A 27,962-nucleotide genomic window follows, 5' to 3' on the forward strand; every position below is an offset into this window, starting at 1 on the left:
ATTATATATTATTTCTTTTATTTTTAATTTGTATAATAATTAATATATATTATAATTATTTGTACTTCCCTTGCTATTTGTATAACACATTGCCTTTATCCTTTATGGTGTATAGTTATATATATTATAATAGTGGTGCACTAACATTCACTTAGAATTTTCAATAATTAGTTCGATTGTCCTTTACTTGACAAATTTATTGTTTTTATAATAGGTTAGTGTATATATATACTATTGCAGTGCATGCGATGCATGCATATGTAGCTATCATATGTATGTCTCATATGCATGCTAATATTCCTATGCCCCCTATAACTCGAGATGGATAATTACACTTTCTCACCCAGCTTGCGAAATTTAGACCCTCACTTGTGGTTGACATGGTGACCTTGTAGTCATCAGAGCCACAATCTTTGTACCACCGGAGGCATTTAGGTTGGTTAGAACTTAGAACTCCAAGGGAGGTATCGTTAATCAAGCCATAACTTGCTTCTCCGGGGTTTCTCTCCACAACCCCTATGTAATGCTACAAAATAGGAAAAACAGTGATATGCAAGCAAATAACAATTTTCACCATAGAAATTTTAAAACAATTAGAACACACCCATAACAATCAGAAATATGGAAGCAACTGAGCCATTTTATAATAAATTGGTGCAAGGGCACAAAATATGGAAGGAATGCAATTGGGATTGCCTCAAAGGCAAGCAGAGCAAAGCCTAGGTGCAGCAATGACAATCCAGAGCTACAAACAATTGACCAACTATTGCACTGCACAATCCCCGACAATTTTGCACTGTCTGCTGCAAAGATATGACTGGAAACTCCACCTCTGGTGCTCAGAAAATTCTGCAAAACTATTTCTAGGCTCCTCAGAAAAACCCAGAAAACCCAAAAATGGTTTGGCCTAGTTTTGACCTTCCAAAATTGACCCCCAAAAGGACATACACCCTCCAAGGATGTTGAAGCACACTGCCTGTCAATACACCAAAAAATCCTCCCCAAACACTTTGGAAAAGTAGCAATCACCTCCACTAATGCTTCCCTTATTTCTCCCGACAAGGAACAACTCCAATGGCCGTGTCTCCACTACCCACATGTTCCCAGCCTTTTCCTTTTGCATTGGCCTAGTAAGTGTGAAATCCCCACTGAATGATAGCTCTCCTCTAGCCCAAAAACTCACTAAAATGGAAACAAATCACCAGAGCTTCTCTCCTAGAATTTCTCCTGATGAAAGCTCCCCTAAAGAATGCAAAGGATCTCAACTCGGTTTCTCCCACTGTGTCCTCTAGAAATACGCACCACCTGGAGAGACTGAATAGAAATGTTAGAAACCACATTAAAAATCACCTCGGGAAGATTATGGATACACCTCTCTAGGGTGGCACTCAAATTCCCTCGAAGAAAGGGTGAGTTCTTCGCTTGGAAAATTCTTGCTAAACAACAAGTGACCTCGCGAAGCAACTCAAGCAACTAAGAAGAAATTTGATATGCCAAAGATGATCAAATGAGGAGTGTTGTCTTTCTTTTATAGATTTCGTGGGGCTTTTTTCCATCCTTCGTGGGTCCCTCACTAAGCTTTCGATTTTCCCTCTCATGCATTTCGAACCATTGGCTTAAGGAGTGTGTATTTCCTTGTGTGGGTGGCCCCCACATGCTACTAACAAAACCAAAATAACTTACTTCTAACTCCTAAGTCTTCTAAATAAAATCAAATGGGAGCCATCTCCTCCAAAATTGGCCCCAAAATGTATAAATTTATCTTGTTCCAAAATAATTTAGGAAGGGACATTACAGTCCTCCCCTCCCAAATGTTGCTTGTCCCCAAGCAACTTCAATGTTGGATGTTGAAGTATATGCTTGACCTCCCAAGTAGCATCCTCATCCGACAAGTTCTTCTAACGCACCAAGTATTCTCTGATTATCCTTCTTCTGAGCTTCCTTTCCCTTGCCTCCAAGATGGCTTCCGGTTCCAAAACCAAATGCCCCTCATCATGAAGTGGAGGGAATTCCATAACTGTTGTCACCTGTTGCCCCAACACCCTCTTGAGGTATGAAACATGGAAAATATTGTGGATCTTTCTCCTGGCGTTAGCTCCAACTCATAAGTTACCTATCCAACCCTCATGATCACCCTGTAGGGCCCATAAAATCGTGGTTGCAACTTTTCATCCCCCTTCTATTTCACAGTGGAGTGTTGGTATGGCTGCGATCGAAGGTACACCAAGTCCCCTTCTTCAAAATGCCTCTCAATCTGATGCCTAACAGCGTATATTTTCTACTGATTCTGAGTTGTCTGCAAATTATGCTTAAGAGAGTTGAGGATGTCTTGGCTCTCTAGGATCCAATCTTTGGCCTTTGGGGCCCATTTGTCTCCAAAAACGATGTTAGCAAAAGATAAAGCATCAACCATATAGAGCATGGAAAGGAGTCATACCAATGGACATATGATGTGTGGTGTTGTAGCAGTACTCTCCCGAGTGCAGCCATCGAATCCATGCCCTTTGTTGCCTTGTGACATAGTCCCTGAGATAACCCTCTAGCCATTTGTTCACCCTTTCTGTCTGGTAGTCGATCTGTGAATGATAACTGGCGCTTGGGGTGAGCTCAATCCACTAGCCTGAATAGCTCCTGCCAGAATCCCCCCCATAAATCGGTTGTCCCGGTCATTGATTATAGTTTGAGGGAGTTCGTGTAGGTAGAAGACTTCCCTAAAGAACACCTCAGCCACCTAAGAAGCTGAATACTGTGTCAGAATGGAAAATAAATGTGCGAACTTGGTCCGTTTGTCAACCACCACAAAAATGCAATCCTTCCCTGCACCGAGGGAAGCCCCGTGATAAAGTCCATAGAGATACTCTCCCATTTTCCCTCAAGAATGGGTAGAGGCTACAACAATCCTGTTGGATGGGTCAACTCCCCCTTGTTCCTCTGAGAAGACTCACACTCCTACACATATCTCAATACGTCCCCCTTGAGGCCCTTCTAGGTGAAGCGCTCTCTCACTGCCATGTGGGTTTTTTGAATCCCTAGTGCCCAGACAAAGGGGAATCATGAGCTTGCTATAGGGATTCATGCACAGTGTTTGGTGATGGTGATACCCTCAAGGATCCTTCCCGGGATCCTTGGCAGACAGTCAGATTAGCTGTCGCTGGCCCAAAGATACATGCACATATCCTTATTAGTGGAATGATAATCAAAGTAAGAAGAAGGATTATTACCTCAGATCTTGATGTCGTGTTGCTGGAGAACACAAAGTAGCAGGGTGGAAAACCCCTCAGCGAGCTCCAAGATTAATGCCTACACATAAACAAGACGAGGCATAATATCACATCATATAATTTCAATAATCAATACAATAATACATAGGGATATCTAACTGCATACATCTAAGCTACTCATAATCATTAGCGTTGCATAAACATGTAAATAAATCACAATACCAATGCCATGGAGTGGACAACACAACTGTACGTCTATATTAATGATAGAAAAGAGTGATTACAACCATCAGTTGCATCAGCCTTCCCTTACTCCTCCAGCTGCTCTCTCTCTCTTCCTTATTAACCTCTTGAAGAGCCAATGTCTAATACAAGCTTCGACAGTCAATAGGCAATCCTTTCAATACTTTTGACCTCTTTCACAATGGCCATAGCCTCAAATATATAGCATGAGAGGATAAGCCTTGCCAAATCCTTCATGAGTTCTTTTGGGAAAAAACATAGATGTTTTCATCCTTTATCACTCTTTCACTGTTTGTAGACTTCATTAGGAATAGAAATTCCCCCAAACAGGTCAAATTTGGATGTTTCCCTGCTTTATGAGCTGACATAGGAGTGAATATAGGGATATTTCTCGGTCAACTTGCTCCTTTGACCTCCAAAAACTCACTTAAGTTGACTAACACACCTCCCGAGGCAACAAACAGAGTTACCCTAGGGACTAATGCACCTGATGCATGGCTAGGAAGCTTTATAAAGCATCTTGCTAGTCCCTGGAGAGCGTTAGCTTGGTAAATAGGCCTGTGAACTTGGTCAATCTTTCAGTCATCTTGCCCTTCTCCTCTGAGCTGATGAGGAGGTCATTTTCCTGTGTAACAGACCTGCATGAAGGATACACTCCCTCAACTATGACCCTGAAACTAAAAATATGTGCCCCTTGTAGTATATAACCGCGTCCATCACCCTGTAGCACTCATCTGCATAACTGCCCTCCAAGATCTTGCATTCTCGACGATCCTAATAGTTGTGCCTTCCAGTCATGGTAGACACTCATGAGTGAAAGTCCTACAGGCCTCCTAGATAGTGCATCAACTACCACATTGTGCTTCCCTAGCACATAATCAATATCAAAATCATAGGCTTGCACCTTGCTGACCCATATTTGTTGTCTGTCGTTGAGGCCCTGTTGCCCCATGAAGTGGCGAACACTGTTGTGATTTGTCTTCACCCAAAACCGGTTACCCACCAAGTACTGTCGAAACTTGGCTAATGCATGCATTATGGCCAAGATCTCCTTGTCGTATATGGAATCTGATCGCTCATGAGGTAGGAGCTTCCGACCCTCTAAAGCAATCGGGTGTCCACCTTGGGACAAGACTGCCCCGATCCCCTCACCTGATGCATCACACTCCAATGTGAAGGGTTGCATGAAGTTTGGAGTGCTAATACTAGGCAACAACTCAACACCTCCTTGAGGCGATCGAATGTTGTCTGAGCTCCATCCATCCATGTAAAAGCCCCATTCTTAGTCAGATCAATGAGGGGTGCTACCAACTATGAGAAGCCCTTAACGAACTTCTGGAAATAAGTATAGATGCCCTAAAACCCTCTCAATGTTGTCACATCCCTAGGCACTGGCCAATCCCGAATGGCCCTGATATTCTCCTCGTGCACCTTGACCCCATTTGCGCCTATGATGTGTCCCAAGTAGGGCATCTTCGTCAGACCAAACTCGCACTTGGACATATTGGAATAGAACCGTTTCTCCTCCAAGATACGTAACACTGCCTCTAGATGTTGCAAGTGCTCTTCCCACGTCTCGTTGTAGATCAAGATATCATCAAAGAATACCAGCACAAATCTCCTTAGTTGACCTCTGAACACATGGTTCATGCATGACTGAAAGGTAGCAGGTGCGTTGGTCAACCCAAAGGGCATGACCAAGAACTCGAAATGCCCATAATGACATCTGAATGCTGGCTTCGGGATATCTTGCTCCCTCACCCAAATCTGATGATACCCAGACTGCAAATCTATCTTAGAGAAGTATTTGGCTCCTTTAAGCTCAATCATCAACTCATCAATACACAGAATGGGATATTGGTTCTTCAATGTCTTCTTGTTGAGTGTCTTGTAGTTAATGCACATGTGTAGAGTCCCATCATTCTTCTTCACTAGCACCACTAAAGAAGCGAATGGATTGGAACTCGCTCTGATGTGGCCCAATGCCAATAGCTCCCTGATGGCCCCCTCAATCTCACCCTTATAGGCTTTGGGATGCCTATAGGGTGTAGTAATGACTGTTTGCACATGTAACGACCTATCTATAATACAAAGAACACAAGAATAATAACAGGCATACGATGCATGCATATGATAGCTACATATGCATGTGTTGCATGCACCGCAATAGTAATTATATACTAAATTTAAAATGTATAATGTAAACATAACTATAAAAAATAGATGTTAAAAATTAAGCTAAATCCTAAAAGGTGGTTATATAATTATATATATTTTAGATTATTAATAAAATTATATTTATAAATTAGTAAAATGATTAAAATATATATATATTAAATTAATTAAAGATAAGGTACTTAGTATAACCTTAGGATCTTTATATAAAAAAGAAGTATTTTATTTAATCATAAAAGAAAATATATTTATTACGTGACATGGATGGGTGTCACGAGGAGGCAAAGCGGTGGGCTGCTGGTGGAAGGGTGGCCACCGCCAAGAAACAATATATAAACCTGAGAGAAGAATTTTGGAGGGACATAAGGAGGAAGAAGAAGGAAGGAAGGAAGGGAATACTGAAGAAGGGAGGATATCTATAAACTGGAGTTACCAACAGAAGGAGCGCAGATTGTTCTGAGGTTTCTGGGCACGGGGGAACAGTCTGCTTCAACTGAGAAGCTTACTGGACTAAGTAGCGAGGTTCTGCTCAGTTTGGCTGGGTGGTTTCGGTCTTTTGGTAATCAAAGCAGAGTAGCTTGAGGCATCATCAACCGCAGGGATACAGGTAGGTACTCTCATCAATTCTGCTAGTTACTTTGTAAAATTTCAGGAAATTTATCACAAGCTCATGATGAAAAACCCTTTACCGTATTTTCAATGGCTTTACAACCCTTACATTAGAACATATATACAATATGAAAAATAATTAATAAAAAAAGACCGAAACCACCCATCGAAACTGCGCAGAACCTCGCTACTCAGTCCAGTAAGCTTCTCAATTGAAGCAAACTGTTCCCCCGTGCCCAGAAACCTTAGAACAATCCGCGCTCTTTTAACGCACATCAATTTAATTCTTTTGTCTAGTTCGTGGAACAAATATTCGTTGGCGTGTGGCAGTGATGAGATAAAAAAAAAATGTAGAGGAACGATGAGAAGTGCTTATCTTGATTTCAATATTAAATAGAATTATAATGAATGTGAATAAAAAAGATTTGGGTCGCTGGGATGGCTGACAGAGTCGGGAGTGATGCCTAGGAAACATAAGGGCATAGAAGGGATGGGTGTGTCTTCGCTGTTAGAACTGAGGGCTCAACTCTACAAAACCCAAGAGGAAGCCAAGCGCAACAAAGACGTCGCCCCTGACGTTAATTTGCACCGCGCAAGGAAGAGGAATAATGCCCCTCACATATCTTCTCCAACCAGAACTCCGGCGTTGAAGATCAAGCTATAAAAAAAAATTGTGCAGAGAAGTTATCGCCAACCAGGGATCTAGCAAGGACCAAATTATTTCTTTTTAAAATTACCTTTCAATCCGCTGCTATTATAGAGTTTCTTTAGGTCCTTCAATATGCCATCTGATTCACCGTTCTGATTTTCAAACCATTTTATTTATTTTAATTAGGCACACTTGGGCGATTGGATGTCCAAAGATTTCCCTTGATTCCTAGAAACATTTTGGACATTGAGTTTATGCTTAGAGTTTTCCATGGGGCAATCCAAAATAGGGGCAAGCCACTTAAATTGTCCGCATTTTCAATCGTCTCAGATTTCCTTGCATTCCTAGAATTGTGTTCAGCTGAGTTGCTGCTGGAGCTTTCCATGAATCACTCCTACAGTTAGTTATAGCCCCTTTATCTTTATATAGCCAATGAACTATTCACGTACTCAAATTTAATTGGGCATTATAACGTGCAACCCACTTTCTGTTTATGATGTGTGTGATGGGTTGCATTTTTAGTCGTCTGGTTAGCTACACTGCTTCTCTCTGCATGCCCATTCAGTGTTGCTCTGCTTTTAAGTAGCTACGTAACTTTCTTTTAAACTTATTCTTTGCTACATCTCCATCTTTCTTTATTATCATTATTTTAGAATTAGTATTTTTGTTTCTATCGGTTGTATTTTAATGTTGCTGAACAAATATCAACAACGAAATCTGGTGTGAGGTGGCTTTGCAAGGTGTTGACATATGATATCTAATATAATGCACGAAAACCCCAATACTTAATATTTTAATAACTATGGTGACATATCTGTACTTTGTGATTTTGCTCCAAAGTAATGCCCAGTGTAAAACAGTGTAACCTGCTCAGTCAGTGAGTTGAGCACCTTTTTATCACATTAAAAGCCAGGTTGAGGATAGCCACAACCTTTAACTTGTGGCTATGTGAGGATTGTATGGTTGTAAAATAAAAAAAAATGATTTGAAGGGACATAAACTCTTTTTAGTAAAATTATTTAGGACATTATTTTAACTATTTTCTTTATTATTAAAGCATTTATGTGAAGATATTTTAGTGATTATAATTTTAAACTGTACGACAATTGTTAACATCAAAGCTATAGTTGTGATATAGAGGTGTTATTTGTCACTTTATTAGTTTTAAAGGTATTTATATACCTTTAGAATAATTGATTTGAATGAAGAATTATCCTATGTACTGAGGCTGTAATCAATTTGAGACATGGTAAATTCTAATCATACAAAGTTCAAAGTAAAAAGTGGGATTTTAGTGTGTCTGAGAGTAACCTCAATTTAAGCCAATTTTGTTCGAATTTCACATGTTCAATAATGTCATTGTTTATGAGGCATTTCAAGTTAGCATCGAACAACCCCTTAAGTAGAGTCTGGGCTTTTGTACCCTTTGAGAATGTCCAATCTAGAAACATGCATGTCTTTGTATGAAGGGCTAGAACAAAATCCTTCTCTTAAGGGATGCATGTTTGAATAAATTGTAATCTTTAAACCTAAAACTATGTGTAAAAGTAGTACTTGAAAAATTCATTATATCAAAACTTGAAAAAAATAGAATATCTATCTCTACTTAAGCATAACATTTAGTGCAGAATGGCACTTCATTTAACATTAAGCCAATTTTGTTCGAATTGCACATGTTCAATAATGTCATTGTTTATGAGGCATTTCAAGTTAGCATCGAACAGCCCCTTAAGTAGAGTCTGGGCTTTTGTACCCTTTGAGAATGTCCAATCTAGAAAAATGCATGTCTTTGTATGAAGGGCTAGAACAAAATCCTTTTCTTAAGGGATGCATGTTTGAATAAATTGTAATCTTTAAACCTAAAACTATGTGTAAAAGTAGTACTTGAAAAATTCATTATATCAAAACTTGAAAAAAATAGAATATTTATCTTTACTTAAGCATAACATTCAGTGCAGAATGGCACTTCGTCTAACATTAAAAGAAACCAGAAGTCTTCTTCAACCAAATTTATCAATATTTGGTTCAAAACAAATCTCTGTAAAAATAATAACTGTTACTAAGATACAGCGTAATGTAAATACGAAGGAATCCAAAATCATCATCATCAACCAATTGTGCCATTATAAGAGCTAGATGGTAGATTGTTGGATCCACTTATTCAAAATAACTCCTTTTCTTGTGAATGCAGTTATCCACATTTCTTAAAGCGTCTTGATAGGTCTTTGAAAAGTATTCTAATAACACAGAACTTGGAAATTCTAATTTGCTCAATATTTAATGGATTTTTGTCCAAAGACAAGATAAACTATAAAATTTAAATTGACTAATGTTAATTAATAGAGTGCAAACTGGACTTGATTAACATGATACTTTTCACAATTTTTTTTTTATTATTATTAAAGATTTAATATCCAACAAAGAGATGAAGGACAACACCCTAGGAAACTTTAACTAAAAGCATTGATCTTGTAGTTGAGAGTCAAAATTTAGTTCAGAGTAAAATTCAAGGGAAAAAGGTAAAATTGATGATTAGTATTAAGCAACCGATGATTAGTATAAACTAACCAAATGTGGTAATCCACTGTAAGACAGTTAAAATTCATGTGTTGTTTTTATGACAAGAGCAAATTTCATTTTAGATTGTAAAATATTTATAGATGATTTAATTTAATTACCACATCTTGGGATCCACCCATGGAAAGTCCCAAGCAGAGCCTCAAATATGTAGTGACATGTTAAATTCATGTAATAGAAGACCTCAACTAAGAGTTACGTCCCGTCTACTACAAAAGTAAGTAATTTAGAACATGGGAATGAACTGATTTGACACTGTGGAAGATATATTGAGGCATGTTTGATTACTTCTATGTTCTAAACGATTTGTTTCCAGCTTCAGCCAACTTGCTTGTGGTTAATTTTGAATAAATTGGACAACCTTCTCAAAACTCTCCTCTGTTTTAAGTTAATGCATCAATTACTTCAGGACACCTGCAACAACTGAAGTTTTTCTGATCTAAATTGGCAAACTAAATTCATCTTAACAATCCGATACAACTCAAGCACAAGTAATCCTGAGCTAACAATAGGAGTTTTTATATGTATTTATGATATGAAAGAAAGTAGTGTGCAAACAATGCCAAACTATTCAAACAATGCGACCCACAAAATGATTGAGCCAAAATGCCTTACTACATCCTTAAATTCTAGCAATCAGATCATCGAATTGGTAGAGACAAACCATCAACCTCTCAAAGAGCTTCCTAGATCTTATAAAGGAACGCAAAATGGCACAGCCTAATGATTGTAATTTCAAAGTGAAAAAGGAAGCAATGTAATGACTGAAGTTAAGATTCAACTAGATGGACGAATACTTTTGTAAAACTCTATCTGATTAATTATATAGTTTCCTAATAATATGTTATAACATAATTATGCATTTCCTAGATTATATATATATATTGTAAGGACCATGTTCAGACTATGTACACATTTTTTTTTTTTTTAAACAGCAATAGCAACCAGAAAGGAAACACATTGAAATTCAAATTTATTTAGCACACACATTCCTGCCACTCATTTCAGGAAACATACCCTAACACTTTCATACCTTTAACTAAGATCAATAGTAATGAAATATATATGTACCGTTCACCAGAAGGCGAGACTCTGCTTGCTCCGCTGTTGCTGGTATTCCCTGGTAGCTGGTCACCTCTGCGAGTGAATGATGACGCACTTGATCCGAATGTGAAGACTCACCGGTTAACCTCCCAGCCTACTCCTTGGGTACTCTTCTTCCCCGCGGACCCCCGAGCTGCAATGGGGTTGTACAATGGAGACAAGCACTAGTTGGTAGAGGAGAGCACACCTTGGCTCAAGAGTCCCCTCTCTAAATCCTCTACCTCACCAAACTCACTATAGCTTCGTAATCACTGCTCTCACAACATCTCATCCATCCAACAATAGGGTCCCCCAAAAGTCCCTTTTCCCATGGCTTGCCCCTTCTTTTATAGGAGTCCTCATAGGTGACGCTTGTCATGTCATGCATAATTAATTATTTTGTTATAATTCAATAACTTGATTATTCACCCACCCATGTGTCATTCTCACATCAAGGACTCCCAAAATTATTTACTTAAATTTTTATTTAAAACTAATATTTTCCTCACCTCAACAATATTCCTATTTCTTCTCCTAGTTGTCTCTTTATTCCCCCCTTTTATTCCTTAATTTGTGTTCATTACTTGAAGTCAATTAATGAGTCAAGATTTTATCCCCAAACTACTCCCTAATTTAACTCAGGTTATCTCCTAGATGGATATTCTTATGTTGGTTGTTGACACATGGAGCTTCTCTACATTTCTCTAAATTTAATTTATTATTCTCATTTTAATTCACCTTCCCCTTTTTTTTAATTAGGTTTAAATTAGTTTAGGATTAATCTTTATCCTTACTATTATGTTTGTCTTTCCCCTTTTTCCTAATTAAACCACATAATCTTCCTAGTATTTTCCAAAATGGGACAGGTAGAGTTTTTAAGGTACTTTATTTAATTCTTCCTATGATCCTCCTTATTCCAAGTTTTATTTTTGATTTAATTACATTGATTTCTAATCGTCATTTACCCTTGATGTAAATTTACCTAGTTTTCATTCCTTGCTTATATTTATTTATTATTATTTATTTTTTAATGATTCCAAGGATGCGAAGTTTGGTTGTGCCCTTCAAGAACTTCCCTAGAATTTCCAAGGGTGCCACACCTAATAGCTTATTTGTGATGTCAAGGGTGCCAGTTTGGTTGTGCCCTTCAAGAACTTCCCTAGGAGTTCCAAGGGTGCCACACCTAATAGTTTATTTGTGATGCCAAGGGTGCCAAGTTGGTCGTGCCCTTCAAGAAATTCCTCTGAAGTTCCAAGGGTGCCACACCACTTGCCCTTCAAGCATCCAGTGATTACGAGGGGAAAGTATAGTGCAACGTCTGTTGGCATTATGGCTAAAGTGTTGTCCTTGATGGCAACCCATTCAGGTGGTAGATCACTGTTCTTCATGTCAGCAGCAAAGGTTGATGATCAGCTCTCATTTTATTGAAAAATTATGAAGGACGCAGGAAGCCAGTTCAGAAGGTGCGTACCCGCAGGTACACCATGCAGGGTCCGCGTCCAGAGACGCAGGCCAGCCGTTCAGGGGGTGCGTCCACCCAGTGCACACATTTCAAGGCAGTAAAAAGCACGTGGGGGTTTCTTATGTTTTACTCTTGGTATTTAGCCGACGGTTTTGGGTTATTATGGTGTCGGCTCGTGGTATTGTTCCATGATTTTAGGAGGAGCTTGCCTATATAAAGCAAAGGAGATCATTTGGCTTGAGCATGGTTTTGGTTGAAGATCTTATGGGGTGAGATCTGGTCTAGATCTAATCAAGGCGAATCTATTAATGGACCGAGATCTCTTGGCGCATTTTCAGATCTGTGGATCTGATTGTCTGGGTTACTTCTGAAGTCTTGAAATCATCTATGCCCGGAGGGACGCAGGTGCAGTAAGGGTTCAGGTGCGTCCGGGACGCAGGAGCGAAGCGTTTCAGGTGCGCCGGGACGCAGGCACAGAAGGGTTCAGGTGCGCCGGGACGCAGGGAGTTCAATAGACTCAGTGCGAGGGACGCAGGCTAGCAGTTGAGCAGGGTGCGTCCGGGACGCAGGCTAGCAGTTGAGCAGGGTGCGTCCAGGGACTCAGGCCAGCAGTTGAGCAGGGTGAGTCCGGGACTCAGGCTAGCAGTTGAGCAGGGTGAGTCCGGACTCAGGCTAGCAGTTGAGCAGGGTGCTTCCTTCTCTTAAAATCTTTGTTTATCACTGTTGTGTTCTGGGTTTGGTCCTATTATTGTTGATCTGGTTACTACAGTTGATTGGATTATGGGTTGTGCTTCAGTGTATCCAGTATGAAAATAGATGAAACATGGTACTTGGAGGAGAGAAGATTGTAGGCCGGCGCCTACGTACTAGTATCTAAGCTAGTACAAGAGCTAAAGGAAATCTTTGGAGCATTGTAGTAGGTAGTAGCCTGCGTACTAGTAAATGGATCGGCTAGTACAAGAGCAAAGGGGGTTGTAGCTCCCGTACTAGTATGAGGCTGCACCAGTACAAATATTGTAAAATGATTTTCTTATTAAGAAGAAGATTGAGATGACTTGCAGCAGGTGGTTTTCTCTCGCATTGGGTTTCCACCTTATATCATTGTGTTCATGTGTATGCCTTATGTGTGATGATCTACTTTATGTTACTGCATCTGTTAACTGATAATATGGTTGATAATGTCCTAATGCACTCATTGAAGATCGATTAACTTAATCTTAAGAAGTTGTGGAAGTAGCATATATGAATCTGATTATGGAATTGAAAAAGTTTTATTAATGTGATAATACTGATTCAACCCCCCCCCCTCTCAGTATTATTTCCAACAACGTCATAGACCATTGTCATCTCTTATGTTGCCTGCTATAGTGAGACTAATGGTGTCGGGGATCAAGGAATCCGCCTTGATGCGTGCCCCCCGGTAAAGTCCTCATGAGTGAACCAACTTTGGAACCTGCCCTCATGGCATCGTGATCTTCAAGGTGAAGGTGTTTCAACCCTTCCAGCCCAAGTCACGGCGGGAGTGCTAGTGGGTGAGATCAGGGACTCTGTCCCACCCCTCCCATGTAGTTCCATCCACTTGTACAACCCCATCACCCATATGTGAGTCATTCGGTCAAGCAACTAATCTGTGGCTGCAACCACTAATATATCATCAGAATATAGTTACACATATATGGCAGATTCCAAGATCAACTTAGACTTTCAAAGATAAAGTAATATAAATTTTCATCAAACCAGGTGTCATCGACATGTCATATGCGAGTGCTTCTGATGGTTTCCTGCCATACTCAATAATCATCAGTAACACGGTTTCTCAATGTTAGTCAATTATCATAATAACATCATTAACAATTCCTGGTCATTCACATCATTGTCCATTGTAAGTCTGAACTAAAGGAAGTAGGTAACATAGGGGACACATCCCTCATGGCTATTATCAATAATCATCAATGGAAACATACATATTCATTAAGCTATCACATCTTAACATCGTAGAAATATACCTATCCATAAATTTATCCTCATTATGCTTTTAGTAGAGCGCATACATATTCTTTACTACCCTCATCATAATTTCAAATAGAGACCAACTTAACTATTAATATCAGAACACTGATAGATAAGATACATAACCATTCATGCTACCATAATATCAATGGAAAGCATTCATAAACATCACAACCATGAATATCTCAATCGCTAATAATAGTGTCATGGGTCCAGATTATCAATCAGAGGTCCTCGAAGAATAGAGTGTCTAAGATAATGTCGTATCCGGGTCAGGAAACTAGAGTGGGCACTACATACACCCCCTCTTAACAATGGACTTCGTCCCGAAGTCCTTATAACATAAAGGAGGAACGGCGACACATAATCCTTGGAACCCTTCCTGAAACTCTTGCCAACCTTCTGGTGGGCAGGTTAAAATTTTCCCAAGGTATTTATAGCACGAATTCCGTTATAACTGAAGGACTATATCTGGGGAACATTGCAACCCACTTTTTGTATAAATGTACAAAACATACATTATTAATAGTTACAGGAAGTGTCATTCATAAACTTTTCCAACAAAATCATCATAATCAAAATCACAACTATTTAAAGCAACAATTAATAACACCCACCTTCCTTCAAATGACAAATTGACTAATTTAGGAGAAATCTCTCTAGTTTTATTCCTTCAATCATGTAATTAAGATAGCAATAATTTTGTATTAACTCAATTTCATAGGGGATGCCTATGCCTTTTTCATAGGAGGAACTACCCACCTTAAGCTTGGACTTCAATATTTGTAATGGTCAATAATAATTGTGTTAATTATTGTTGATATTTCACCTATGACGTAATCCACCTTTGTTTACCATGTTCTAAATCTTCAATTTTGTTAGGAACTACAATCAGTGCTTTGAACTAGTCACAATAGATGCATTTAGAGAATTAGAGAATTAACACTAGATGAAAGTTTTTATATGTGTTCCTTTAAATCAATTATATATTTCTTTAGTTTGTTGTGATTCTTGAGTTCTATTTTTTTTTTTAAAGTTCTAATATGAGTGATTTTAGATTACTTTTATTTTTCTCTAGTTTTCATGATTCTTGGCTTTGATTTTCTCTTCAACTTATCATGATTCTAATCAATCAGTGGTATGTTTGTATTGAGTATCTACCACTTGCATGTCTCTAATTTGTCCATTCTAAATTGGCCTTTGGAGAAGAAATTTTAAATTTTGTAGTTTAATTATTGGCAGTTGAGTGAATGAGGTCTTCCATACTTAATTGTATGGTTTTGTCATTCCTCAATTTTCTTAACAAAGCGTAAACATTTTTTTTTAAATATTCAAATTGCTCATATAATGATACAAAAATGGCAACACAAGGTTGAGTTGCAACTATGTGTTGTGACGAATGGTCAACAATATGATATGGCAACTATATGACATAGAAATCACATCTATTGTACAAACATGGAATGATGTTGGTGTATGCGTTGCAGAGTGATACAACAATTCCGATGCACGACAAATACATAGAGAACTTGGCGGCATAATTTTTAAATGTCAAGCCTAATTCTTCTAAATTTTTGCTCTTTTGCAATCAATTTTGCTTGAAATCCAATAGGAATTTTTTGGAATTACAAGTTATAGTATGTATAGATTGAGCACCCCAAAGGGTTTTTTTTTTTTTTTTTTTTTTCAAGGTAATAAATCCATTTATGCATTCAAAATGCATTGAAGTAACAAAAAAAAATCACAATCTTGCCAAAAATTGCATCACTAGATCCTCATGAAAGAAACCAAAATATAAACAATTAAACTATGTATATAAAAATCAACTAACAATATGGAAAAGAATATCTTTGTGTGATCACAGTGACAAGTATGGTAGAAATGACAAGTTCAATATCTCAAACTATCTTTGATACCAATGGAGCATAAACGTCCATGATAAATTTCCTCCATGATATAAAGACAAAAATATAATAATATGTTGAATGAATAAATTAATAATGATGACATTTATTGTGAATGACCCTCATGCATATTATGAATAACCTTTATGCATATTATTTAGGAAGATATTTTCTTTTAATTATTATTATTATTTATTATATTTATTTAATTATTATTATTATTATTATTATTTATTAGGTTTATTTAGTTGATATTTATAGACAAATATGAAAGAAGAATTTAATATACAAATATAATCTCAAAAATGTTATATAAAGAATTATAAAGAAATACTATATTTAGGATACATATATATATATATATATATATATATATATATATATATATATATATATATATGGATTTTCACATATCCACATTAGCATAAGTTGCCATTAGGGATGATCGCTTTATATGTCTTTATCTTTAGTGGTTCATCTTTGATTTTGGAATGATGGGATAAATTATGTGAAATTAATTGAACATCTACTCTTCAATACCATATATTATCAATTGTTTATGTTATATAGCATGGTTGTTCTACCATCAAAACATGATTGATTGATGTTTTTCTAGAGCTCTAACCTAATATCTAACATCTTTAGAAATTTCCAATCCGACTCATCCACCTGTCCTAAAGATTCCTCTTATTTCCTCCATATGGATGCTTACGCTCTCCCATCTCACTATTGCTAATGTGTTGTTCTCTGATATCCATTTAGCCAGCCTTTCATTAAACAGCTACACAATGCGAAAATCGATGTCAATTACCCGGTATAAGCAGAATTCAATCATTTTATAATAATAACCCATTGCTTTACTTTGCCTATTTGGTAAATCGACCTGTTAAGCTTACTTTGAGGGCGTTTGTCCTCTAATTGAAATTGGGCAGAAGAAACTTGTGGGTCTAAAGTTGCAGGCCTCGTGGAAACCAATAAAGCCTCCAGTTTATCCATGAACCACAAGAGACTTCAAAACTGCACCAAACGGCTTAAACCTTCACAAGCAGCAGAATCTATCTTCTGGCAATACAATACAAAAACACGAATATTCCGGCACAATTCTCAGATTGGTGCCACTTAATCATATATCGACAGCTGCAGGGTTTACTGTTCTAGAGACTCAACCTTGTCAACAAGACTTTTATGCAAGGTGTTGGACAACTTACAACCCAGGTGTATGAGATATATAACTGCTACAGATTTTAAGTCACCGTGATAAGGTCGTATTACAGGAGATAGCTGCCCCTGGCTAGAGTATATCTGCTTCATGAGTCTGCCATATAGGACTATAAAAACTAAGATCACTAGGAACCCAAATTAGAAAGTCATATGAGATCATGCTGATGTGAAAATCTAGACAATTATGATCTGAGATCCGAGCTCACCATAATAACAGGTCTGAACTTGTTTAGCTCTAAGTCACTGATATCTGCGATGTGTTATACCACGAGGTTACAAAAATACATATTACAAAGTGATATCTCTCGTTCATCATAACATGGTCGATATAGGTCACTAGGATGAAGACCATATAACTTGAGGTACTGAACATTGCCATTCATTTCGATAACTTTAATTTGTACCATAAAAAGTGCGAGTCTCCAGGACAACAAAAGGATCGAACCATGGAGATTGTGTAGACATAATGAGTGAATGTCATGCCAATAGAGTGAACCATGATGATAATAGTATCAAGTTACCATGGACTGGAGGATAACAAGGCATTAAAGAAATATAGCATTGACTGAAGCTAGATATTTATAGACAGAGATGCAATGCCCATAATCATACTCAGATTCATGCTGCTGAAAAAAACAATCTAGTTATATCGATGTTGTAGTGTCAAGAGCGGAACATGAATATCTATATATATATGTATATGTTGAGCATGAAATTTCCTGCAGGGGTGAGCGATATCATGTGGCATATCATAGAACCCTAAGGTAGTTTTGAAATGAACTGCAGCGTGAAGCGATACTGAAGTCAACGTCTTGTAGCCAGATCGAGAGGCTAAATTGACCGGGAGCAAGAGTTTTTTCGAAAGTTCAAGTCTACGGAGTGTGTAGATACCAAGCGGGCCAGAGATTTAAATGTGAGTCATAGAAACAGTGCAAGACAAGGATCTTAGGGGGGCGGAAATACTTGTAACGTTGTGCTGAGACCATTTGATGAGTCATAACTATTATGAAACATGAACTTTGAGAAAATATATTTATGGTGAGGAGATGAAGCATTATACCAGGATCACTTATATATGAGGCTGAGATTGCCCATATATAATAGTGCCAGAGTTATACTTGCCGAGATGAAGCCTTATAGAGACCATAATTCTATAAAACAGATATCCAATACAGAGAATGGTCCTGAGAGTACTCCATACATGTTTGGATCACGCTGAGATTTGCCAGGAGTTTCAAAATCAAGCCATCATCTTAGAGTGAGATGTGCCTCAAGGCCTCTTTAAATCAAACCTTTTTCTTCCAGGGAATGCGATTCCTGTTGCGGATGCGAGATCTCATCCAATGTGAGACCCATATATGAGAGCAAGAGTATGGTCATAAGGATGAGAGATTCTTGAAGCGAGATACTTGTAGCCAATAGCAAGTAGTATATATCTGGAACAGATTGACGAAGGTCTCAGGAAATGCAAATTCACAGAGAGAGGTTCAAGTCATCGTGCCACAAAGCAAGATCGCATCTTTGTGATGATCTTTTACGGAAATCCTATTTGATCTGCGAAACACACCATTACCGCAGGTCATAAAAGAGCCATATAATGACGTTATATGTATTGTCCTGAAGCGAGAGGGTAATGCTGAGCAAGAGTACTAAAATGGCACAGTCTCAGATCATAAAGTATGAGCTCCAGGATGAATGCCACAAAATTGCTCCAAAAAATAGATGCAAATGACCTTAGAGGAATACGAGTCAAAACAAAACCACAGAGTTTGATCTTTTTCGTAGTGATCCCTATTTTACCTTGCAAGGGTCAAGAGAAGGAAGGCCACATAGAAGGGCCAAGAGAAAAATCTGCAACCTCTGTCCTGGTTAACTTCATGGGAAAGATGAGGGTGTAATGTAACGACCGTATATAGAGACTAGATTACATAGTCTGACCACTCAGAGACAAAACGATTCATGGAGTAACTCAGCAACAAATTTGATTCTGTCCGCTCGAGCCACTTCATTACTCCAATCAATCAAGATGCCGGAGTTAATGCAGAACTTGTATCAGATTCATTAACATGGATCAAATGATGGATGTTCTTCGTTGCCCACTCCGAATGAACCGAGAAGGGCGCTCTCACCCTAGCCCGCAAGGGTTATTTGAATGAGCGGTATACAAAGAACATAAGTCATCTCAAGCAGTCAAAGAGAAAGGTAATGAAGATGGCTTGCATGTAGCTAGTTATTGGAATAACCATTACGGATTAGGTGCTCCATTAATTCATCATGTTCGGATCGGGAACACCTGGGGCATAAGAATAACCCAATGTCGGTCGAACATAATCTTTTCTTGAGATGAAGGAGGTATGATCCATGGCTAAACTGTCAGTCTTATCAAGCTTACCGCCAATTAACCGTGCTGGACTGCCAACAGCCGTAGTATAAGGGGGCACATTAGTGAGCACTACAGACCCTGCTCCGATCTTGGCATCCTCCCCAATACTGATATTGCCCAGAACATTCGTTCCAGCGCCCATTAGCACGTCATCTCCAATCTTGGGATGGCGGTCGCCCCCTTGTTTTCCAGTGCCTCCAAGGGTAACATGGTGCAGAATGGAAACATTATTCCCAATTATAGCAGTCTCCCCCACCACCACTCCAGTCGCATGATCAAACATAACCCCCTTGCCAATTTGAGCGTCGGGATGGATGTCAACCGCAAAAACCTCCGAAACCCTACTCTGAATTGCAAGGGCGAGAGGAACCCTTCCCCTGCTCCAAAGCTTATGCGCCACTCTGTGCGCCTGGCAAGCCAGAAAGCCCTTGAAATGGAGCAGGCAATGTATATAATAATGCATGCAGGGTCCCTCTCTTTCACGGCCCTAAGATCCGTTCTTATCGCTTCTCGGATCTCTTCATCTTCCAGTAAAACACCTTTAATAACATTGTAGAGGACGGTGCTTGAAAGAGTGCAATGTGACCTGTCGATATTTACAAAGGGAAGCCAAAGAACCAACAAAATCGTATGGAAAAGAGGTCGATATCCATCAGATTCATATCAATATGGGAGCAAGAAATGAATGTAAGAGTGACAGAGATGGAAATGCGAAAGAGAACGGTGCAGTGGACAGTGGAAAGTTTCCAGCGAAAATGTCTACTGTGAGAGTGATAGAAGAGAAACTTTGTGGGGCTATTGAGGACTGTGAAATAATAGGACTATATAACGGTTTGGCTAACATGTCGAATATTAAACAAGGATATGGGTTTATCGAGATGAAATGTGGATGTACAAGCTTGAACCAGATCTGTTGAGTTCTCAACTGCAGTTGGAATCGCCTTATTAATATTACAACTGACAATATCCAGAACTTTGATGCGAGACTTCAGGAATCGGCAATTTCCATATTTCGGTTTTGTCCCTAATAATCTGCGCAGTCTCTTCTAAGATGTTTTCTGTGGGATGAGATTCGAATAACTGTGCAGATCTCGTCCCACTTTCCACTTGTTTCACAATCAGTATTGTTCAAAAGATTTTTTTTTTTTTCGCTTACAGATCCCCAGAATTCTAAATTTGCCAGAACTCTCCCTTGTTATATAATATAATAGCAATAATTTAATAATAATTAGCACGACCAAGATAACTATCACATTAAAGTGGTAAAAATCATACAAACCCTTTATTTTCTTTATAGAACTTTTTGCTCTTTGGTTTTTCTACTGTGCAGCGCTATGGAGACCAACAACTGGAGGAATGAGGAATCCAGGAGGAAGGTCGTCAATATGATGTACTAATTCTGCTCACAACACCCATCTCGCTCGTTCTTTTTCTGGTTTATTTATTTATTTGGGTCATTGTGGATATTTCAATGTAGATTTGGGTTTATTAATTGATGATAGTTTAGGCCAACTCCATCAATCCACAGACAATAAAATTACGATTGTGGACTTCTAAATTATGATTGAGAGGGGCTCTGGAATATTACAATTCAATAGCAGCTGGTATTGCCCTTTGAGAATATCGAATATACCCACGCCCTTGTTGTTGAGCTCAATGAATTTACTCATCCTCAATGATTATTTTGTGAAATACCTTGCAAGGAACGAAGGCCCGATGGCGTCTATTTATTAGATTGAGATTTCTGGGATTACTTTTTCCCAGAGACTCAAAGGATTTGCAATTTTCTCAACTTGCAGTTTAAATGAGCGAACACCCATATACGCGAACTTTCTTTATTCTGGGCATGTAAAAGAGGACTAACGGGCTATTATTGGTTTTGATAAATGTTTTTTTTTTTTAAATCATTTCAAGAGTTACGAGAGTCATTAAAACTGTGATGAGCAAACCGTGAGAATGTACACTGGTAAAAGATTCGTAGACAGCCAATATGGATCTCCCAAGCCATAACGAGAACGCGAGTGGGCTAATAAGCATAGTGTTTTGATCGAACCTTAAAATTCCCAGACCACAATAATAAATCAAAAGTTTTCTAGTGATGTATGGCAGACTTTTTTTTTTTTTTGAAACTTGAGTAATTTGATTTTAGAAAAATACCCACATATAGCAAACAAAGCTAGTCATGCATGCATGGGCCCATAGGCCCCAAGGGTTCAACGTGTGCTCTGATACCAAGTGTAAGGACCATGTTCAGACTATGTACACATTTTTTTTTTTTTAAAACAGCAATGGCAACCAGAAAGGAAACGCATTGAAATTCAAATTTATTTAGCACACACATTCCTGCCACTCATTTCAGGAAACATACCCTAACACTTTCATACCTTTAACTAAGATCAATAGTAATGAAATACATATGTACCGTTCACCAGAAGGCGAGACTCCGCTTGCTCTGCTGTTGCTGGTATTCCCTAGTAGCTGGCCACCTCTGCGAGTGAATGATGACGCACTTGATCCGAATGTGAAGACTCACTGGTTAACCTCCCAGCCTACTCCTTGGGTACTCTTCTTCCCCGCGGACCCCCAAGCTGCAATGGGGTTGTACAATGGAGAGAAGCACTAGCTGGTAGAGGAGAGCACACCTTGGCTCAAGAGTCCCCTCTCTAAATCCTCTACCTCACCAAACTCACTATAGCTTCGTAATCACTGCTCTCACAACATCTCATCCATCCAACAATAGGGTCCCCCAAAAGTCCCTATTCCCATGGCTTGCCCCTTCTTTTATAGGAGTCTTCATAGGTGACGCTTGTCATGTCATGCATAATTAATTATTTTGTTATAATTCAATAACTTGATTATTCACCCACCCATGTGTCATTCTCACATCAAGGACTCCCAAAATTATTTACTTAAATTTTTATTTAAAACTAATATTTTCCTCACCTCAACAAGATTCCTATTTCTTCTCCTAGTTGTCTCTTTATTCCCCCCTTTTATTCCTTAATTTGTGTTCATTACTTGAAGTCAATTAATGAGTCAAGATTTTATCCCCAAACTACTCCCTAATTTAACTCAGGTTATCTCCTAGATGGATATTCTTGTGTTGGTTGTTGACACATGGAGCTTCTCTACATTTCTCTAAATTTAATTTATTATTCTCATTTTAATTCACCTTCCCCTTTTTTTTAATTAGGTTTAAATTAGTTTGGGATTAATCTTTATCCTTACTATTATGTTTGTCTTCCCCTTTTTCCTAATTAAACCACATAATCTTCCTAGTATTTTCCAAAATGGGACAGGTAGAGTTTTTAAGGTACTTTATTTAATTCTTCCTATGATCCTCCTTATTCCAAGTTTTATTTTTGATTTAATTACATTGGTTTCTAATCATCATTTACCCTTGATGTAAATTTACCTAGTTTTCATTCCTTGCTTATATTTATTTATTATTATTTATTTTTTAATGATTCCAAGGATGCGAAGTTTGGTTGTGCCCTTCAAGAACTTCCCTAGAATTTCCAAGGGTGCCACACCTAATAGCTTATTTGTGATGTCAAGGGTGCCAGTTTGGTTGTGCCCTTCAAGAACTTCCCTAGGAGTTCCAAGGGTGCCACACCTAATAGTTTATTTGTGATGCCAAGGGTGCCAAGTTGGTCGTGCCCTTCAAGAAATTCCCCTGAAGTTCCAAGGGTGCCACACCTTGCCCTTCAAGCATCCAGTGATTACGAGGGGAAAGTATAGTGCAACGTCATAGACCATTGTCATCTCTTATGTTGCCTGCTATAGTGAGACTAATGGTGTCGGGGATCAAGGAATCCGCCTTGATGCGCGCCCCCCGGTAAAGTACTCATGAGCGAACCAACTTTGGAACTTGCCCTCATGGGATCGTGATCTTCAAGGTGAAGGTGTTTCAACCTTTCCAACCCAAGTCACGGCGGGAGTGCTAGTGGGTGAGATCAGGGACTCTGTCCCACCCCTCCCATGTAGTTCCATCCACTTGTACAACCCCATCACCCATATGTGAGTCATTCGGTCAAGCAACTAATATGTGCCTGCAACCATTAATATATCATCAAAATATAGTTACACATATATGGCAGATTCCAAGATCAACTTAGACTTTCAAAGATAAAGTAATATAAATTTTCATCAAACCAAGTGTCATCGACATGTCATATGCGAGTGCCTCTGATGGTTTCCTGCCATACTCAATAATCATCAGTAACACGGTTTCTCAATGTTAGTCAATTATCATAATAGCATCATTAACAATTCCTGGTCATTCACATCATTGTCCATTGTAAGTCTGAACTAAAGGAAGTAGGTAACATAGGGGACACATCCCTCATGGCTATTATCAATAATCATCAATGGAAACATACATATTCATTAAGCTATCACATCTTAACATCGTAGAAATATACCTATCCATAAATTTATCCTCGTTATGCTTTTAGTAGAGCGCATACATATTCTTTACTACCCTCATCATAATTTCAAATAGAGACCAACTTAACTATTAATATCAGAATACTGATAGATAAGATACATAACCATTCATGCTACCATAATATCAATGGAAAGCATTCATAAACATCACAACCATGAATATCTCAATCGCTAATAATAGTGTCATGGGTCCAGATTCTCAATCAGAGGTCCTCGAAGAATAGAGTGTCTAAGATAATGTCGTATCCGGGTCAGGAAACTAGAGTGGGCACTATATATATATATATATATATATATATATATATATATATATATATATTCTAATTTGACACCTCAGATATTGTGGTTCCTGTCTTCTTTCAATGTTATTATTTGTTCACTACTTCCTCTAAACCTAGGTCTTGTAGAATATTCAAAACTTGGATTCCAATTGTTATAAGACTTGCCAAACAACATCCTTGGACTTCCACAACTAACAACGATACCTATGTTTAGCAGTAAACATGAAAGCATATACCATAGATATAAGATCAGTTTCAAAACTATGTTATGGGTTGTTAGAGCTGATACTAAAAGATTTAAATTCGAAAGGATATCTTGAAGGAGTGTCAATGTATATCTTATTACTGTCTACATGGTTCTGTAAGTGAAAAAAAACTCTTGTTTCTTGATTTCTTGAAAAAAAAAAAAAAAAAAAAAAACTTAATTGAAAGGCATTGGTATTGTATTTAATTGGAGTGTAGAGTTAATGTTGCTTAGACCAAGTTGTGCAAATTTCAATCTGCAAAGTTCTGTTGGATGATTTGCAATAGCAACACCATTACTACTACACACATTATTGATCGGAGTATATTGTGCAGAATGGTGCTATCCCTATCACATGAAAAATATTGTTTGTGACTAATAATATTTTGTATCATTTTTAGCTGCTTTTGATATTTTGTTGATTTAACTTGAAGGAAAATAATGAGATTGTATGATTATAAACGGCCGCAGACACAGTTGAGTGAATTTACAAATCCTTCACAATAAACGCTGAATGAAACACAGAATATAAGTTGAAATGTTCAATAATGCAGAGTACTTTCTAGTGGCGCTATGGTATAGGAGTTATTATAAAATGGAATGGTTGATTCTAGAAGGCTAGGATTATGTAGTTATATACCCCATTAATAAAATTACTATTGAACTTGAAAAACTGCTAATATCATGTAAATAATTACATCGACAATTCAAAAAAAAAAGAAAACTGTTGTCCGCATTTACTTTAAATACTTAGAAATTGACAAATGATGTGGATATCAAAAGCTTCATTGGGAAACCATCCACAAACATCAAGAATGCTGAAATGTATCATTTACTTGAGATATTAGCAAGGGAAAAGCTGGATGGAAGGAATTGCTGATTAAGATTCCTCATCACTCAAGAGTTAGGCAATGTACTACTATATCTAAAATTGTGTCTCAACAACATTAGGGCACTGAAAAGGTTACTTAAGGTTTGAAAAATAGTGTTAAGGTACTATAGAAATGATACATCAAACAAGTGGTTCAGGACGAGCCTAGCATTGAAATCAGGAAAAGACAAAAATGGTTGATTTAGACTCTTCGAATCTGAAAATTAATAGAACTATATAGAAATTAAAATTTGCATGAGGGGAGGTGTTTCTTATTATATTATATTTCATGGAGAGGAAGGAAAGAATAAAGGATGATATTGTGTCTCTAAACTCTTTGATCAAGCATTCAAGGAATCTTAAATTTCAAGAATAGGAAATGGCCTAGTTGGTGTGCAAGACACAATTATCTACATGGGCAACACATAAATTAAAGCAAGAGTAGTACTCTGAGTTGGATAATTCTAGTGATTTTAATTCAATGCGTGGTAGTTGGAGAGATGAAGATAGTGCTCCTAACATTTCTGGGGAGCACAAGTTATTGTCTCCTGTTAACGTTCATAGAATTGATATTTTACAAAATAGTATTTTGGAGAAAGAATTTCAAAATCTACATTCTGATGCTGGAGAATCTCTCAGCCCTTCTGTAGAAACAGTGAGAGAAGACATTAGTGATTCCTCAGTGTATGAAAGCAACACTTTGGTAGATGAAGAAACACACTTGAGAGGTTTCCTTAAAAGAACACTTCCAATTAAACTAAGTGGCGAATTAATTCATAAATATGTAGAATTTAACATTATGGAGAGAATAATTAGATTCACAGGTAAAAGTTGAATTCAGATTCTTCAAAAGATTCCCATATCTTGAATGAAGGATAAAGATTGGGACTTAATGGATAATTTGTTTGAAATATAAAATGATGTTGACATAGAAATGCAATTGGTTCCAATTAGAAGGTTATGTGCCTTATGCTCTATTGTGGTAAAGTCTGAGAGCATTGACTTGATGAAAATGATGGGAAGGTGTCAATTTTGAAGAACTTTAAACCATGTTTTGTATATATTTGTTTTACTTTAAATCAGAGACTCAGAACCATTTTGAAATGATCATATATAAATGTGATTTTTTATGACATAATATCTGTTTAATTTTGTTGGTGCATGGATACCAAGACAGAATATGTTATTGATCTTACTAAATTATAGTTATCAAAGTAAAGTTTAAAATATTTGAGTAATTTTGCTTCTGATGGGAATTAAGATATTATAATTTTGTTTCATTTATGCATATCAATATGATTGATGAAATAGAAATCAAAGAATGATTACATTTTAATATGAAAGTTAATGACATGAATAGAATATGGCAAAGTATGTTATACTGTAGTTGACATGTGTGAATTATACATAAGTTATTTGTTTTTGAATATGTTAATGCACATTTTATAAATGCATGGACAAGTGTTTATGATTGAAGATAATATCCGTTACCAAAATGGCCACGTGATGACAGAAACCTCAAAACAATTAAGACTCAAAGAGATTTCATGATAGGGTATTAACCCTAATTCTACTGGGAGGGGTGGAGGTGTTGCCCACCATTTATCCTCTGAACCCTGGAGTCATGGGGGGACTGTGTGAATCACGCTCCCCTAGATGTGTGTTGATCACTGCCGGATGCCTACTAGGAATCAGGTCGGTATAGCCGACGCTGTCATCATTAGAGTTTATGAATGGTTAGGTCATTATCACTGATGGCATGGCATACTCTAGTAGAGGATGGATAGGATGGGGCGGAAGAGATTAGGAAGGATAGGATGATTTTGTAATAGCTTGGGGATTTGATTGAGGTAAGGCATGTTCATTAAAGTTATAAACCTAAAAGTATTCAAAACACCAATTTTATAGTGTCTTCACATTAAATAATAATTTAACCTTGATACACAATCCTAAGAAGAATGTACTAATTGCTATCATAAGTAATCATATAAAATAAAAACTCTTCCGGACGAAGTTATATAAAGGGGGAGTATAGAATGATTTTGTAATAGCTTGGGGACGTGATTGAGGTAAGGCATGTTCATTAAAGTTATAAACCTAGAAGTATTCAAAACACCAATTTTATAGTGTTTTCACATTAAATAACAATTTAACCTTGATACACAATCCTAAGAAGAATGTACTAATTGCTATCATAAGTAATCATATAAAATAAAAACTCTAACTTCCAGACGAAGTTTTCTGAAGGGGGAGTGTATGTAACGACCTATCTATAATACAGAGAACACAAGAATAATAGCAGGCATACGTGCATGCATATGATAGCTACATATGCATGTGTCGCATGCACCGCACTAGTATTTATATACTAAATTTAAAATGTATAACGTAAACATAACTATAAAAAAATAAATGTTAAAAATTAAGCTAAATCCTAAAAGGTGGTTATAGAATTATATATATTTTAGATTATTAATAAAATTATATTTATAAATTAATAAAATGATTAAATATATATATATATAATAAAGGTAAGGTACTTAGTATAACCTTAGGATCTTTATATAAAAAAGAAGTATT

The 27,962-nt window shown here is 37.4% G+C and overlaps 1 pseudogene; it reads right to left on the reverse strand.

The window, feature by feature from the left end:
• Positions 1 to 19,316: 19,316 nt before the first annotated feature.
• Positions 19,317 to 20,200, reverse strand: LOC149201096 (serine acetyltransferase 3, mitochondrial pseudogene; annotated as a pseudogene).
• Positions 20,201 to 27,962: the final 7,762 nt, after the last annotated feature.

Source organism: Pinus tabuliformis, chromosome 2_1 (genome assembly GCF_031772625.1).
Source record: "Pinus tabuliformis cultivar Carrire ecotype Pingquan chromosome 2_1, CPIR1, whole genome shotgun sequence".
In the NCBI taxonomy this organism is placed as follows: Eukaryota; Viridiplantae; Streptophyta; class Pinopsida; order Pinales; family Pinaceae; genus Pinus; species Pinus tabuliformis.